The sequence below is a fragment of the Myxocyprinus asiaticus genome, chromosome 26 (genome assembly GCF_019703515.2).
Source record: "Myxocyprinus asiaticus isolate MX2 ecotype Aquarium Trade chromosome 26, UBuf_Myxa_2, whole genome shotgun sequence".
In the NCBI taxonomy this organism is placed as follows: Eukaryota; Metazoa; Chordata; class Actinopteri; order Cypriniformes; family Catostomidae; genus Myxocyprinus; species Myxocyprinus asiaticus.
This window is the reverse complement of record NC_059369.1, coordinates 20,431,486-20,450,168: the sequence shown is the minus strand read 5'-3', so window position 1 is coordinate 20,450,168 and position 18,683 is coordinate 20,431,486. Positions and strand designations below refer to the sequence as shown.

Here is an 18,683-nt window from a genome sequence, read left to right as displayed (position 1 = left end):
GTCTCTTTTCAATGGGTTTATACTACTGTTTAAATTGTTTTTGATCATTCTGCTGACGAAACATTTAAATAACATATTTCCAAGAAATATTCAGTGGAAAACCATTAGTGTAGACAGAAACTTTTGTGTGGGAGGGCAAAGAAAAAAATATTGATTGCATGGGATCTGTAAATGTTTTCTTTATTACATTTTTTGTGTGTTTTTAATGATTAGCTAATTGTTTCCAGCCAGGGGATACTAAATGTTGTCTATTTTAAGAATATATAAATATCAATCAACAATATTCGTGTTTGAGTACATTCAGAAATGTTTTATTTAATTTTATATGTGTAACATATAAAGTGTTAGGAAGCCTTGTGACTAGAACAGATATTTAATATTATATGAGGATTCAGGGGTTTTACACTAGAGATTTTTTGAAAATTTTAAAACAGAATAGTTATTTTAACCATAGAATGGACCATTTTTGGTCAAAAAAAAAAATGTCCTAGCCCAATTTGCTGCTGTGTCTTTGGACAGATGAAAATGACGGATAAAACTGATGGAAATAGGTATTGTTGCAATGTCTCTGCCATTGTTTACTATCAATAAAATATATATTTTTCTCTGATTGTGTCACTGCATTGCAAATCTACTCACATTAAAGTGGGGCAGAGATGACGCTGCTGCGATAGTGAGGTAAGACAGAAAAAGAATAAAGGAATCAGGAAACGAGGTAGAGAAAAAAAAAACAGAGCTACACCTGTGACTGTTTCAAAAATTCATAGCAATAAATTTATGCAAATTATATTTAGAAATAACAATTTTATTTCAGTCGTACAGGGAAAAAGAGAGTCTGGAGATTAGAAGTCTTAGGAGTTTTGAAAGCACATTTTATCATCCAAAATAATTTATTTCAGAGTAGCTTATTTATGCCAAAATCTATGCCAGTGTGGAAAACAAAAACTTCCAAAACAATATTCAATTTAAAACAAAAACTCATTACAACTTATTAAAATCAGATTTGAGCATTATACAGTGCATGTACAGATTGCAATTCTATCCCTCAGCCTCATTTTCATCCCAGTCAAAATTTTTAAATTGCCACTACTCTAAATGAGGTCTATAATGTGCATTGCACATTGGGGAAGAAATATTGGGGACCAATATTTGGAAGAATGTAGGTCTCATTAGAAAGAGGTATTCAAAAGAAAGAACAAAGTGAAAAAATTATATATATTACATTTGTATTAGTAACCAGCCACAATCGTTGTGAGGGTCCTGACATCTGTGTACAGAAATTATTTTTGAAATGTCTCAATAAAAATAGACAGAGGGAAAATTCCCGAGGTTGGTATGTTGTTTTCGTAATCAGGTGAAGGGACTCCTCTTTTTCTGAACTTCACATTGACCTGGTCAGCTGTTCACTTCTCCCCTCTTCTTAGAAACCACGGTGAACATGCAGGTGCTTCCTTTCCCCTTCCCAGACCTACTTACACTCTGTTAATCTCTTATTTCTGATATCTGAATTGGCCTGCCCTCTCCTGAAATGTCTGCCATAATAAACAGCAAAAAGATCCAGTCCTGCAATGACAAACCGGGCTGGTTAAACACATGATCTTACAAATCATGCAGAGGTGGGAGAAAAAGAAAGAGTGGTAATGTGGGGCCTGGGTAGCTCAGCGAGTATTGACACTGACTACCACCCCTGGAGTTGCGAGTTCGAATCCAGGGCGTGCTGAGTGACTTCAGCCAGGTCTCCTAAGCAACCAAATTGGCCCGGTTGCTAGGGAGGGTATGTCACATGGGGTAACCTCCTCGTGGTCATGATTAGTGGTTCTCGCTCTCAATGGGGCGCGTGGTAATTTATGTGTGGATCGCCTTCACATGCTGTGAGTCTCCGCGGTGTCATGCACAATGAGCCACGTGAGAAAATGCGCAGATTGACTGTCTCAGAAGCAGAGGCAACTGAGACTTGTCCTCCGCCACCCAGCTTGAGGTGAGTAACTGCGCCACCACGAGGACCTACTAAGTAGTGTGAATTGTGCATTCCAAATTGGGAGAAAAGGGGATTAAAAAAAAAAGAAAAAAGAATGAGTGGTAATAGTGGAGTGAGAAAAGTGACATTTTTAGGGGCAACATTTGCCCAGTAGAACTAATTTTCAGGACCATTTTGTACCTTTATGAGGGCAAATGAAAAGCTTTGTGTGTCATCCATTTCTGGCCATTTCTATAAATGATCAATCTGAAATATTGTGACTGTTAAATCAAACCCTCACGAAATATAATAGTTGTCAATTATAATTGTAATTATATTACAATTAAATTTAATATGCAATTACATTTAACATACAGTATTTATGTATTAAATGTTGGATAATAAATAAAGCAATTTACTAGCATTTTTGTCAACACATTTTAAATAACTGGGACAATGCTGTCACTTTGGGTGGCATTTTTGCTGCAGGTAAATTGACTGAAGGGACTAACAGAGAAAAATAGGGACATATCCTGTAGAAGACAAATGGTCAACAGACAGAGACAAAGTCCATTCAACTTGATTTCTGGGGCATCCACAAATATGGTCCTCTTTAAATTTTCAGCTACTGCATTTATAAATGTTGTCTCTCTTCTCAATCTCCCTCACACACACATGCACGCACACACACACACGCACAAACACACACTCGGATGGCACCCAGTCCGACATGATCAAACGTATCCTTATAACCTAACAATTAATGTTTTCTTTCAGAACAGCCTGGTACGTGCCATCTTCAGCGAGTCTTTAAGAGCAAGAGTTCATTTATAAGGTCATAGGCATGTCTTGTACTAAAACAAAATGAAACAGTTGCATTTTAAAGGTTGTCTACCTTGAAGTGGTTTAGGTTGATTGAGATATCACTTTAGTAAATGTCCATCTCTGCCCTCAATCTCTTATGCAACATCAGTTCCAAATTCTCCCCACCTAAGCCTGGTATGTCCAACGGATATGTCTTAATTTTATTTGAAGAGCTCACGTAACCCCTTAACACCTTTAAGTCAATGTGAAATTAAAATGTATGCCATTTACTTTTTTTAAATGCAAGACCCTGGTCTTATTGTGAAAGTTATTATTTAATTGAATTATTCCAAATAAAAAACATTTTCATAGCATTTAATCAAAATGTAGTAAATTGCTATGCCTCTAAAACAACTTTCCTTTTTGGATGACATCATGGATGACTACTTTTTAACCCCTCCTACATCCACCTGCAGGTTTCATTCTGGTCTGGAACCACCCACTTTTCACTATCCAATCAATCCCTGATGGATAAAATCAAGTCCTGCCAAACATTTTCTCCCGCTTCTCTTGAAAATGTATCAGATAATGGAAGTAAAATGGGTTGCGAACAGCGTTTTACAGGGAATTAGGTTATGGATCACCAAACATATAATAGTTTTATTCACAGGACACAGAAAATTCAAATGATAAACAACTTCTTGATATAATTCAGTCTTTTTTGTTTCTATAGCTCGTTCTAGCATTTGTGGTCTTACCAAATCATTCATTCTATTACAGCATTTCTGAAAACCAGAGAGAGACAGATAAAATACTAACGCATCCATTGTACCAATATCAGCCAGGGGTGCTGAACAGTAATTCAACAACATACGTAACTTCTCTCTCCAAACAAAGCAAAGCACTTTCTATGGTGCATTCCACAGCAAACATAATCTTTTCAATTGCTTTCTCTATGTTTATAGCATGTCCTTGTGCCCCATAAACAGTTTGAGCAAACAAGCTGCAACAGTTCAAGATGCTTAACATTTTTTGCTTGGTTCTCTGGTCTATGGGGGGTCATTAACTCAACATTAATCAAATGAGGGGAAAAAAGCCTGTGGTCTGATGAGAGGAAATAGCAAGGAACACAACAGAGTAGAGTTCTTGCAGTCAACACGCAACACTGGCGTGTGCAAAATCTTGGAATGGATGCTGTGCCGTGGATGCAGAGAGACTTTGAGAGAGACTCTAAATAGGAAAAATGTGTCTGCTGCCTCATAGGTTCAAAGAGTTTGGGACTGTGATTTATTCTTGTATTTTCCATTTTGCAATGAAGCTTGGAATGATTTTGGAAAATATCTGCATGGGTCAGAGGCAATACAAGTGGATGGCCTATGAACTTTTGGATGGAGACAGCTGGGTCCCCCTCCTCCCACAAAACCCCAAATGCATCCAAATTAATCTGCGTTTCCTGTTTACTACTTCCAAGATTTTAGTAATGATGCATCATGCTAAAACATTTGGCCGTCTTCCCACTCCCCTCAGCCACATGCAGCATCTTTGATTCATAAGCGGTGATATCATTGCTATACTTGCCGAAACCTGTCTGAATCTGACAGGTCTCCGTGCAGAGACTCTGGAAAATGTAATGATGTCAATCACCTGGCAACTGGTAGAAATACTGGAAAGTGAGGAGGTAAAGGGAGACCAGGGGCAATCTGATGTCAACGGTGCACCAGAGATTTTTAAAGTGCTAAAAATGTACAGTATATTTATATAATGATACTTAATGTCACTATCTGTAAAATGCTGGATACAGTGGGGTCCAAAAGTCTGAGATCTATGGAAAATGCTTCTATGTTGCATTTTTTTCTTTTTCAATAATAATAATAATAATAACAATAAAACTATATACTGGAAAAACATTCAATGGAAAGGATCCAGTGTCCAGTGAAATGTGGTGTTCCCGGTGAAATATGGTGGGAACAGCCAGACACAACCTTGCACTGCAGGTCAGACAAGAAGGATACAGAGCCTGGTTGAGCACCACAGCGCTGAATGCACTGTTGTGCAGGGGCACCAAAAAGATCAATATCACCAGCAGAACAAGTTAAGCTCACCAGGTGAGCCTCAGGAGGATACAACCATCAACCCACAGACAAGACTGGGAAGGCAGCACAATAAGTAGGTGCCAGGGAGAAGGAAACTAATCAGATGGCCATGATCTAACAATAATGAAGCATGGAGGAGACTAGATCAGGACCTGTGCTCCACCTAGAAGAATACACTCAGTGGAAGGGTGGAGGCCAAGCTTAACATGTTTAGTGTCTAATAGAGAAGAGGCTTTGGATGTACAGTAGGTCTGCCTATTTGGGGGTGGGGGGTAATCGAAACCTGGCTGCATGGTATGAAGTGTAAAGGAGGAATATCTTGATGGGAATGCAAGAACTACTGTAGTAGAAGCAATGGAAAGGATCTGGTGTCCAGCTGCGTGGATGGCTGGGAGAAGCCCCTGACCACTTCTCCACCACCAGGAAATATTCTGGGATTAATGGGGTGAAACATGTAATAGGTGGCTCCCAGCTGATGACCCTGTAGCTGGACAACTGAAGGGACTGTTGGAGGTGAGGCAGGCAATAATGACCAGCAGGTTTAGAGAGCTACCTGTGCATCAGATTAGTATTCTGGGAGACCAGTGACTACTGTGATTAAGACAGTTGGAGTCCAGGTAAGAATGGAAGACAGCCAGTAAAGACTGCACAGGGGTGGGAAGGCTACTTATCTTACTCACAGGTCCTCATACAGGGAACACTTTAATGTGGTCAGCATAACATGTTGATTGAAAAAAATGCATCATAAAATAATATTAATTTCAGAATGTCTAAATATTTGGTATGCCCACACGACCTTGAATGGACTCCACAAGTTTGTGCAAATCTTTAAGATCCATGTTGTTCCAGACTGTTCCAAAGAGCATTTTGTACAACAATGTACAATTGTGAGTTAATGTGTCACAAATTTGTTTACAATTGAAAAATAACCTAAGAATAGTGCAGAATATTGAATATTTCTTATTTTATTTTACATCTGAACTGTTCTTTGTCATAAATATTTCAAAATCCCTAAACTTGTGTATTTCTAGGTTTAAATCTCAAATTAAAAATTGTCAGTGTTGTCTGAGACTTTTTGACCCCACTGTATTAAAGATAAATGTTAAGAAAACAAAGATGAACAATAAAAAAGCTCAATGGTTTTTCTTGATACAGTCCCCATATTGGCCCCTGTTCTATCAAACATTTACATTCCTGAAACACACATACTCACACACACATACAGGCACAGCGGTTGCTCTCAGATTCCAATTTTGTTTTTCATATTCTATTTTAAAAGAATGTAAATCAAATGCAACTATCTTCTGAACCGTGGGGGGCGAAGCAATTATTTTTTGAAATGACAAAAGACTGTTATGAATTAGATTAGCTGGCTCGATAAATGTTTAACAAACATTAAAAGGATGGCAACTATTCCATTTTACAAAACATAGCACTTGATAGGCCCTCTTACTAACATAACACTTTTTACACTGATAATTCTTCAATTGAATAGGGAGTTTGTCACTTTGTGGTTTCCTCTTAATACTTAGTTTATCATAATATATCCACAGCTTTTATTTAGAGATCTTTTAGCTAGTTTGAAAAGCATCTCATCATATGGCTGAAGTAGTTTTGCAATCACAACGCAATATTTGAATGGCTTTTCCAATGCTGTTACAAATTGCAAAAGACAGAACATTACATACAGAACTTACATTTTTGTGTCAGGATTTAACTCTTTAACTCACTCTTGGCTCTCGATGGCTCTTGGCTCATTTTTAAAAACATTGCAAAATACACCAGGGGTCTCAGAATACATAGCCTACCTGTTGAAAAACTCCCACTGAGCTCTTCCTGCATATTTACTCCCAAACCAGCCACATAATCAGCTTTATCAGCTTTATTGCCATGTATGCTTACACATTCAAGGAATCTGTCTTGGTGACAGGAGCTTCCAGTGTACAACAATAACATATACAAAAACAGCAGCAAGACATAGATAGTAATAAAAAATAAAAAATACAAAATAATTATACACATACGTACAGACACACACATACATACAGAACATACACACATACACATGGGTAGTGCAAATCTAATACAATCTGTTATGTACAGTGCAAATACAAATCTGTTATGTACAGTGCAAATGTTTTTTTTCCAGAGGAATGAAATGGCAGAACAGGTTGGATGTGTTGGATAAATATAAAAAAGACTAAACTGTGTATTGCATATAGTTATTGCTCAATGGGGAAATTTAACTGTTCATGAGATGGACAGAGCTCTGAAGCGTCGGCAACAGTTCAAAAAGGTAGTGGGCAGGGTGAGTGGGGTCCAGAGTGATTCTTCCAGCCTTTTTCCTCACTCTGGAAGTGTATAGTTCTTGAAGTGGGGGGTGGGGGGGCAGGGGGCATCCAATAATCCTCTCAGCAGTCTGAACTGTCCTTTGTATTCTTCTGATGTCTGATTTTGTAGCTGAACCAAACCAGACAGTTTTTGAAGTGCAGAGGACAGACTCAATGACTGCTGAGTAAAACTGTATCAGCAGCGCCTGTGGCAGGTTGAATTTCCTCAGCTGGCGAAGGAAGTACAACCTCTGCTGGGCCTTTTTCACAGTGGAGTCAATGTGGGTCTCCCACTTCAGGTCCTGTGAGATGGTAGTGCCCAGAAACCTGAATGACTCCACTGCTGCCACAGTGCTGTTTAGAATGGTGAGGGGGGTCAGTGTTGGGGTGTTCCTCCTAAAGACCACATTGATCTCCACCATTTTGAGTGTGTTCAGCTCAAGGTTATTTTGACTGCACCAGAAAGCCAGCTGTTCAACCTCCCTTCTGTATGCAGACTCATCGTCATCTCGGATGAGGCCAATGACAGTGATGTCGTCTGCAAACTTCAGGAGCTTGACAGAGAAGTCCTTGGTGATGCAGTCATTGGTGTAGAGGGAGAAGAGTAGTGGGGAGAGCACACATCCCTGGGGGGCACCATTGCTGATTGTACAGGTGCTAGAAGTGAGTTTCCTCTGTTTCACAAGCTGCTGCCTGTCCATCAGAAAGCTGGTAATCCACTGACAGATAGACATGGGAACAGAGAGTTGGTGTAATTTATTCTGGAGTATAGCTGGGATGATGGTGTTGAAAGCCGAACTGAAGTCCACAAAAAGGATCCTTGCATATGTCATTGCATAAAAGACCAGAATCGAAGAAGACCAAGTTTTTAATCCTTACTACTATTTGATGTTTCCAAAGACAACCCAAAAGACAGATAACATTCTCTGGACTATTTCTGGCAAAATATAAATTGTCTTTACAATACAGTTCAGACCCAGTGGAATGACGGTCTTATTCGAACCAGAAGGTATCCTGTGGGGTATCAGATGTTCTAACTGTCCCATGTTTGTGTGTTGTCGCAGACAGCTGTATCCCCACATTTACAAGAAATATTGGATGATTACAGCTGTATGGCTTTACTGGTTGTTTAGATCAGTGTTACTATCAGAAATAATTAATAATTATTTCTTTAGTTATTAATTAATATTTAAATTAATTAATTGAATCTAACTCATTAAAACCTCATATGGGGCTCCAGTAAATGGAGTGCGCTACGTTTGGGAGCGGGTTTGGTTATTAGCAATAATCAATAATTATCAAAGATAATTATTAATTATTAAAATCAATAGAACATTGATGAGAATCAATGTTAGCTTTTTTTCAATCTTTTAAATCAACAATTATCAAAGATAATCACTAATCATTAACACTGATGAAACATTCATTAAAATTAACACTAGCTTATTGATCATTCAAATTCAACAATCATCAAAGATAATTATCAATTATCAAAAATCAATAGAATATTAATAAGGATTAATGTTGACGGGGCACCACCCTGGAATCAGGGACTAATAACCAGATAGTATAACAGTCTCAATATTAGATTGTTTTCTTAGGAAAATCGACATCCGAAGAATATTGATTTTCGGGGAAAAAAAACAATGAATGAAGGCTTGAATCCGAGCACTGACATCCCGTCAGCATGACACAGGTGTATGCAAAACAAACCAAAACACTTCTCTTTGTAATATAGTTTATTTATGCAGTAATATCAATTCATAATTAATACAAAGCAGTCAATAAACTTCCGACTAACAACTACAAACTAAACAGTGATATGATTAGATATGGAAAACAAAATAATCCTATAATACATGAGGGTGTGTGTGTGTGTGTGTGTGTGTGTGTGTGTGTGTGTGTGTGTGTGTAATGAGGGACGCGCACAAAATGGCGGACGTGACTCTCGTGGAGAGTATGTCACGCGAGACTTCCGGCCAGAGAATATGGCCACAAATGTGGGCGGAGAGAAACCAGTCAATGGTAGCTTAGGGACATAGCTGAGCTTTATCACGAAGCTATCTACTAGCCAAGAATGTATGCGAGAATGTTTGTGAGGGGTCGCGTGTGTGTGTGTGTGTGTGTGTGTGTGTGTGTGTGTTAGTACGAGAGAGAGAATTAAGTGATGGCCCCAAAGCCGATTTCGCAATCGTGGGAGAGAAAGCAGCTGTTAGTTTATCACTCAGAGACGCGGTGGATGGCTCGTAAACCTTCCCGCGGTCTTTGATTCTTTAATGGATAAACTCAGTTTGCCGGTCTCACCCGCGATGGCGGAAACGCACAACAGTCCAATGTGGTTGGACTACAATACAGCAAATCAAATTCGTGATAATTAATACCCTGAGTATTAATAATGAGCGGACATGGCGGTCCGTAAACTGTACAAGCAATAACCTTGATACACAAGAATAACACACTATAATATTCTATCTCTGCCCAGACGTAAACCTCTTACTTGAATCGCATGAGAATGCAGAATGTGTGTTCATCCGTCCTTTAACTCAGTTCCTCGAGGCTCCGATGATGACGGGAGGCCGTTTCCTCGCTCTGTTGGCAGGCGGTACGGCTGCTGATTCTCGGCGGGCTGGCGGAGAAATCAGCGATGTCGACTTGATTGAAGATGGAAGAGAAATCTTTTCTCTCTTCACTTCTGCAGGCAAACAGATGAAGATGCGGATTGCTCGGTGGTCTCCTTCAGATCCGTTAGAGTGTTCGGTGGAACACAGAGTAATCTCAACTCGTCCAGCGAGATGGAGATTGTATGGCCACGGTTTCAAGTCGGACATTACTTCCTTGTGCCACAAGGCTGTACCTGAGAGCAGCGATGAGCTGCGTCTACGTACGGCGAGCAAAGTTGCTGGAAGCAAATCCCGGAAGCATTTCAAAGGTATTTCTACTCCTGATGATGTCATGGTTGAGGTGCGTTCTGTCGTGTGCCTCATCCAATAGGAGTTGAGAGTTCGATCCTTTAGTGAGCAAGGCTTCATGGGATTTGTAGTCTGTTTTGGACTCCCTTTGTTTGATTTTGGTGCGGTTTTTATCAGTAAGATTTATGACTTGTTATGTGGGGGCCTGAGTTAGGTTTTACGACTGTGTTAGGCCTGCCTTTGTCTTCTATCTGAATACATGAGGCCCAACACAGCTGTTAGTATATTTATCACATTATTATTGTGAGGTATTTAACTAATCAGTGTTGATTGTGTTTGTCAGGTTGCTGGGGTGCAACCTGTTGTCAAGTTGACAACACAGTTTTTTCTATTATGTGGTTTGCCAGATCAAGAAAACTCAGGTAACACAATACATGCAAATCCAGCTGACTCCAGTTTGGGAACAGGGTGTGCAGGTATTCTAGTAACTGCTTGTGTTCCCGTCATTTATTTATTTTTTTGTCTGTGCATGTGTTTGGGAATAACCATGAAAACAATGTCAATTATGCAATGATCGAGCACGCCCTTTTTGTAAAAGAATTCAAACAACAGAAAAACAAAACAAAACATGATTTGATTCTCTGTTCAGTAACTAACTGATGACCACAGTCACTGAAAACCAGAATGGCTTTAAAATCTATTGCTCTGAATTACATTAACTGGTGCTGATGAACTTTTTTCATTAGTCACAGTTTTTTATTTTGATTTATTTATTTGCATGAATCCAATATGAGTGTGATAAATCTTTCATTTGCTGGCATTGGGAACAATACAGCTGTTCCTTTCAAAACAGCAGAGTCTTTTTTATTTAACCCAGTTAAAATAACCATTCATAGATAGGATTATATGGGATGTTTAAGAATTATCCCCGCAAAATCATATTTCCGAACTTGGAATGTTGTGCAAATCTGAATTATTTGCTCTCTATTTTTACAGCTTCCTTCCACCCCCTCTGCATCACCCCTCATACCCCAAAATGTACGTGGATGCTTCAGTGATTATGTAGTAACACTGTAGTCGCAGTTTGCATGGCTGAAGCAGTTTAGAGGTCCCCTGTCTCCTCACATTGACTCCAATAAGCAGTGCTTATCTCTGACACTGTGTCAAAAAATGGCACGAGACTACAGATCCCCCTTCGACAACGAACATCTCATAAGGAAACTTGATGTAGCAGGCTGTATACTGCTCTCACTTATGCTCTACAGATCAACTGCAAACCACATTGATGGATGTCTTGCATTCAAAGCAAAAAAACACGTTGAGTCAACGTAACTAGATTTTCCACAGCCATAGAGAGATCAAGTCAATACACAGCTTTAAAAAATAAATGGTGAATTATATAAACAAACAAAAACAAAAAATAGCAATAACAGAGACCATGTTAATTTATAATTGAATGTTAAAGGGATAATTCACCCCAAAATGTGAATGTTATGCCTCTGTCACCATTCACTTTCATTGCATCTTTTTTCCAAACAATGAAGGTGAATTGGACAGAGGCAGACTGTCCCAAACATTCTGCCTAACATCTCCTTTTGTGTCCCACAGAAGAAGGAACTGTAACGTATGTTGGCTGGAACTGCTGACAATGATGACGATGACGAGGACGTAAAGATGAAGAACCCAAGTGCAGTTTATTTAGAGACCGTGAAAACCAATAACCCTGACTACAAACATAAAGCAATCATAACATGAAACTGGACTATAACCTGACTAGACTTGACTTGGCTTGACTTGACTTGACCATGGCTTGACAAACACATCCGATAACATTCAATACTCCACAAATAGACAATGCAAACATGAGGGCTTAAATACAAGACATGGGAGAACATAAACCAATGAACAAACAGAACTGATAACAAGATAATTAAACAATAAACCAATGAAAACATGACACATGAACATGGAGGGAAAACAGAAATCACATGACTAGGGAAACAGGAACACATGAAATGAAACAGGAACTAGAATTTCAAAATAAAAGACATGAATCAACAGAATACACCTGACATATCCCCCCCACTAAGGGGTGGCTCCTGACACCCCAACACATAAACAAAACAGGTAATACATGACATAATTCAAAGTTCTGTAGGGAGCGGGGGTGGGGGGGTGTCTTGAGGCGTGGGGCGTGGCGTGGCGAGAAAGGGCGAGGGACATGGGATCAGGGCAAAGTCCGTGGGAGGTGAAGCCATGAGAGGCTCGAGGGGCGGAGCCATGGAAGGTGGAGCCATGAGAGGCTCGAGGGGCGGAGCCTTGGAACGTGGTGCCCGGAGAGTAGCCGAAGACACGAAGGGCCAGGGTGGAGCCGATGGCAGGGAGGACCAAGGTGGTGCTAGAGGCTCGAAGGAGCAAGGCGGAGCTGAGGGATCGTAGAGCCAAAGCGGAGCCAGGTGACCAACAGACCAAGGAGGAGCCAGAGGGACGAGGGACCCCGGCACAGCCGACAGGCTGAAGGACTGAAGTGGAGCCGAGGGAACGCCGAGCTGAGGCAATGTCGAGGGACCGACAGGCCAAAGCGAAGTCCAGGGCTCAGAGGGTCCAGGCGAGATCGGAGGGCCGAAAGTTCCTCTTGCCTGCTCAGGAGAACTAAAGGTGGGTATAAGGGTGGGAACCATCTCCAGGTCCCACTGCTCAGGTGTGGCTGTGACATGGCATGGTGCAGGCTGAGGCGTCGCTGTGACGTGGCATGGAGCAGGCTGAGTCGTCGCTGTGACGTGGCATGGAGCAGGCTGAGGCGTCGCTGTGACGTGGAACTCTGGCTCGGTGGCGGCCATGTCGTGGAACTCTGGCTCGGCGGCGGCCATGACGTGGAACTCTGGCTCGGGATCCGCCTCCCCCACAGTGAACGGGGAACCGATGAATCGAAGGGCGAGGTCGATATATTGAGCCAGGCTGAGGGAACTGCGATCGCCAGGCATCAAAAAAGAAATGGGCTCATTCAGTCCAAATCTAAAACAACCCTTGAGGGTAACCTCATCAAAGTCCACCTGGCTGGCTAGACCACAGAAGTCCTCAACATAGTCCTCCAGAGGACGATTCCCCTGACGTAAGCGCAGAAGCAAAACCGCTGGGTCCATGGGGGTGTGTAGTATTCTGTAACGTATGTTGGCTGGAACTGCTGACAATGATGACGATGACAAGGACGTGAAGATGAAGAACCCAAGTGCAGTTTATTTAGAGACCGTGAAAACCAGTAACCCTGACTACAAACATGAAGCAATCATAACATGAAACTGGACTATGGCTTGGCTTGGCTTGGCTTGGCTTGGCTTGGCTTGGCTTGGCTTGGCTTGGCTTGGCTTGGCTTGGCTTGGCTTGGCTTGGCTTGGCTTGGCTTGGCAAACACATCCGATAACATTCAATACTCCACAAATAGACAATGCAAACATGAGGGCTTAAATACAAGACATGGGAGAACATAAACCAATGAACAAACAGAACTGATAACAAGATAATTAAACAATAAACCAATGAAAACATGACACATGAACATGGAGGGAAAACAGAAATCACATGACTAGGGAAACAGGAACACATGACATGAAACAGGAACTAGAATTTCAAAATAAAAGACATGAATCAACAGAATACACCTGACAGGAACACATACAGGTTTGAAACAACATGAGGATGCTGTACTAAACAGCGCATCAGCCAGTATTCTCTATTTTTCCAGCTTATGCTTCGCTGCAAGAGTTAAATACATTTAGCGCTGCAGCTTGCCATTCATTTGACTTCTGACACCAGAGTCACTATAAATGCCACACATTCCATGCGCACTAGGTAATTCTGATTGGACACACATGTTCTAACAGTATCTGCTGTCTCATTTTTGCAAAATAATATCTGCGGATAAACAAGATGCTTCTAAAAACAGCTAAGTTATGCATTTCAAGGCAATCTTAGCATATTAGTGTAATGACTGAAATAGCCACTAAGCACATGTTTTGCATTTAAATCGTACATGTGCAATGTAGCTTTTTAATTACATGACCCCACCTGACTCTATAAACTAAAAATTGGGGATTCAAAGCCAACCGCAACTGAGGATGGATAAAGGCAAACCTTAAAATGTTTTCCAATTAAATATCCATATTAAATTACTATGAACAATATAAAGATTTGAGCACAAAGTCATATGCTTTTGGATACATCATGACAGATTGGATTGCCCATGCTTGCCCATGGGAAGCCTTTATTAAAGCTACCAGTTAATAAAAAGTGAAAAGCACTATATATTGTTATATATTGAATAAAAACATCTAAACTGACATCTTTTCCCTTTTTCCATTTATTAATTTATTAGTGGCTTAAAGGGATATTCTGCTTCCAGTAAGTTAAGCTAAATTGACAATGTTGATTACCACAAAAATTTGTTTTGACTCATCCCTCCTTTAAAAAACAAAACAAAACATTGAAACACTCACTGTTTCAAAAGTATAGCCACAAGACGTAAACAATATGTGTGTTAACATGATTTTAGTGAGATAAAATTGTGCACTAACTTTTCTGTGTAACGTTATATCCAATTTAAAAACTTTACCGTCATGACAACGTCACACTGTAATCCCTAAAAAGACTGTAAAAACAACAATTTAAACAAAACAACTATACAGCTCAAATAAAACACAAGTTGTAACAGAAAAATAAATGCAATTACTTTTATAAAATTATAAGATTCACATTTCTTCATTTAAACCCTCCAAAAAAATGGGTCCTTTTCCCTGCTATTTTATTGCCTCACTGTAACCTCATTTTTCTAGAAATTGTTTTTGTGGTGATCAACATTATGCCACAAATGCTATGGATTGAGCTTAACTTGTATTGAATATTTCTTTTTTTAAATATTCCTTTAATTAGACTGGTATGGGGCTAATTAAGTAAAATATTCTTAAAAATGCTAATGTTTAAATATTTGCTAACAAATAAATGATACTACTTTTGCAGCTGCAACATTTGTTTTATACACTGAGGCTTTCCAACCCTGATACATACTCATGTTTGCACAACATTGGGCTTCATTTACAGTAATTATACTTTAATTCAGTTTGTGTACAAATCTTATTTGTCATTTTGCAGACCTTAACCTTTTAATACTACAAGGAAAACCTAATCCCAAAGTGACTACGGTTTACATATACTAAATAAACTGGCAGAAATTCTGAAGCGGTGAGCCAAAATTCATCTGGAGGACCGAATTTAGTCATGGATCATAAATAAAGTACAGAACTGGATTAAGTTAAAATGCGAATGGGGAATGCAGTCACAGATTAGGAGTGAGGCATAGTGCAGGGATTGTTAACATGAAGCAGATTATAAAATTAGAGGACAATTTTGCTAAAAATAATTAGTCTGCACAAAACTGTCTCATCTTCACCGAGCAACTGTGTTTGAAACCACCCTCTTGTCCCTATCACAAGCCAAGGGAAGCATCAATCATGTATGTTTTGAACAAACAAGAATCTATTGGCAACAGCCCCCACACATTTTAATCCAACCTTTTTATGGACAAATCAATGGCAGAGGTACTCATAAATTCATAAAAGGAGAGGTAAACAGATAAACGCCATCCTGGTTTATATCTGCTTATTAAAAATGTTGTCTTAAGTCATGTGTTGAATTGACACAAGGGCTTCTATAAAGAAGAACAACCACAGATCAAAGCAAAAGTGTCCTTTTCTATAAAGTGAATAAAACATCAAAACCCACAAATTGGGGATTTGAACTTTAAATCAGTGGCTCTCCATCTGTTTTGTGAAGAAGCTCTGATGAAGCCCTGCACCGCACGGCACGTCCAGTGTGGCCCCTCCGCAGATGGATCAGGTGTTCTCTATGGGGCCTAATTCATATTTCATGGTCAGAAGTTAGGAATGTCTGTACAAAGATTTCTTTAGGCGATAGGCACAAATGGTGAAATTCTTCACATTCTGAGAAGATGGATTAAAAAAGCAATTAAAAATACATGCCCCATTTTTATCCCAAAATGATAACAATGAGCTTGGAAATCTATAAGTTCCCCTTCTGTCACTCACTCGACGTTGTGTCAGTGTAGTGACACTAGGGGTCACACTTGAGAGCCCCGAACACCTCTATTCTTTTGAGAAAAGGCCAATGAGAATTGGCGAGTGGAATTTGCATGCCACTCCCCCGGACATACGGGTATAAAAGGAGAAGGAATGCCCACTCTCATTCAGATTTTTTCTTCGGAGCCGAGCAGTTGTACTATCAGCGAGCTGAATACTACTGCTGTCCTATTCACCTCTTAAGAAGCGTATGCTGTTGGATATATGGCGCATTTTCAGTGGCTTTCTCTCCTTCTGCACGACGAGTGCAGATTTTACCCCTGGGCGCTTCGACAGCGCTAAATGAGTGTATATTCCTGCTGAAGAGTATATTTCCTCTATTAGAGCAAACACATTGACGTTAAACGTCTTTTTAAAGACGCGTCTTTATAAAGATGCCTTTCCGTCTTTGTGTGTTTCCTGGATGCGGTCGTTATCTCTCCGCCTGCAACAGCCACGGGCGCTGCCTCACGTGTCTGGGCAGCGATCACACTGAGGCAGCGTTTGTGGATGGTTCATGTTCTCATTGCGAGAATATGACCATGGCAACGTTGCGGTCGCGGCTTTCCTTCTTCTGAAGCGGGAAAGCCACTCTAGCCACCCCCCGCGCTGTGCCTTCTACCCACGGGTATGAGGCCAGCCCAGCTGGCACTGGTGGCGATTTGGAGAGTTCAATGGGCACGGTCTCACCGCGTAATTCCCCGTGGACCTCCTGTTCCCCAGCACGCTTGTTTGCTCCCGTCCGGTTCTGAAATGAGACCAGCCCGCCTCATGGCCAGCTTGACGTCTCTTTCGGGGCATGCGAGCAGGATGAGTCTTCGATCGCTGCATCGGAGAGCATACTGGCGATGTCGGATGCTGTGGACTCGACTGGGCTGCCACCTTCGGGTCTGCCCGCCCAGTCTGAGGCTGACACAGAGCTGACCGCCATGCTTGCCCGGGCCGCCGCAAGTATTGGGTTGGACTGGAACCCTCCACCCTCCCCTGAGTGCTCGCAGCTTGATGATTGATTCCTGGGTTTGGGGCACCGCTCATGGCCACGCCCCCCTCCCCTCCGGTTCCTTTCTTCCCGGAGGTGCACGACAAACTGACGAGGTCATGGAGGGCACCTTTCGCTGCCCGAAACAGACTTCCGGGTTCGTGCACTCTCACTACCCTCGACGGCGGGGCGGTCCACGGGTACACAGAGGTCCCTCAGGTGGATAAGGTGGTTGTGATGCACTTGTGCCCGCAAAACTCCGCCACCTGGCGCGATCGTACAGCGCTCCCCTCCAGAGTCTGTAGGACTACGTTGTCTCTGGCGACCAAAGCCTACTGTGCCGCTGGACAAGCCCTGCATGCCATGGTCCTCCTGCAGGTACACCAGGCCAAGGCACTAAAAGAACTGCACGTGGGTAGTCCTGAACCCATTGTGCTGCAGGAGCTGCGCTTGGCGACCGACCTCGCCCTCTGGGCAACGAAGGTCACGGTGCGAGCACTCGGGCAGGCGATGTCCACCTTGGTGGACCAGGAGTGCCACCTGTGGCTGAATCTGGTTGAGATGAGGGACGCCGAATAAGCACGCTTTCTCAACGTGCCCATCTCCCAGATTGGACTTTTCGGCGACACCATTGAGGACTTTGCCCAGCAGTTCTCGGCGGTGAAGAAGCAGATAGAGGCCATTCAGCACATCTTGCGGCGGCGCGGCTCAAGATCCCGCACCTCGTCTGCTCGCCGAGGGCATCCCCCTGCGGCGGTGAAAGTCCAGGTGGCTCTGCCCGAGCCCAGCTCTCAGCCCCAGCATAGAGCCCCCCACAGGAAGCTGACGCCCCCATCTCACGTGCCAGCACGAGGACCCGGAAGGCTCCTAAGCACCCCTGAGACAGACGACTCAGGGAGCGAGATGTCCGCTACAGAGCTGGTATCCAGACCACTCCATCCCCCGGTGGAGGTAAATCTTTTGTTTCCTTCTCTTTTTTTGTTCGCCGTATCCAAATTGTCAAAAAAAGAGCGGTTTCCTCACTCCTTGGGTACATAATCGGTGTTCACAACCGCCGTTGTCACGGCGACCAGACACCGAGCACTCACAGCCAGGGCACCGCAAACGCGGTCCCCCTGCTTTCGCGTGCCCAACTGCACCATGCCTATGGCCAACTGGTTGTGACGAGTCTCAAGTACGATCCGAGAGGTCCTCCTCCTCAGTCGCTAACCTGCCCTATGCTGGATACGCAGAGCAAGGTAAGTGCTTCGAGGTCCCCCTCAGCGCAGCCACCTCGGGACGAAGCAACGCTCCTTGACATGGCGTCACCTGCTCCTCCCCACTGCGAGGCCCCACCTCCAGGTACATCAGACGTGATTGTCCCTTTAGTGCTCCTCGCCCGGAGCTTGGACGCATGGCTAACGCTTTCCAACCCATTGCGGTGGATGGCCAGGACCATCTGACTCAGCTACGCAATTCAGTTTACCAGGTGCCTGCCCCAGTT

The 18,683-nt window shown here is 42.1% G+C and overlaps 1 long non-coding RNA gene across 1 annotated transcript in view; it reads right to left on the bottom strand.

The window, feature by feature from the left end:
• The window catches only part of LOC127417319 (uncharacterized), a 48,286-nt gene that overhangs the window by 463 nt on the left and 29,140 nt on the right, over positions 1-18,683 (bottom strand). Inside the window, exon 2 of the long non-coding RNA XR_007893252.1 lies at positions 1,223-1,563. This is a non-coding gene — a long non-coding RNA (uncharacterized LOC127417319). The remainder of the gene's footprint in view (positions 1-1,222; positions 1,564-18,683) is intronic.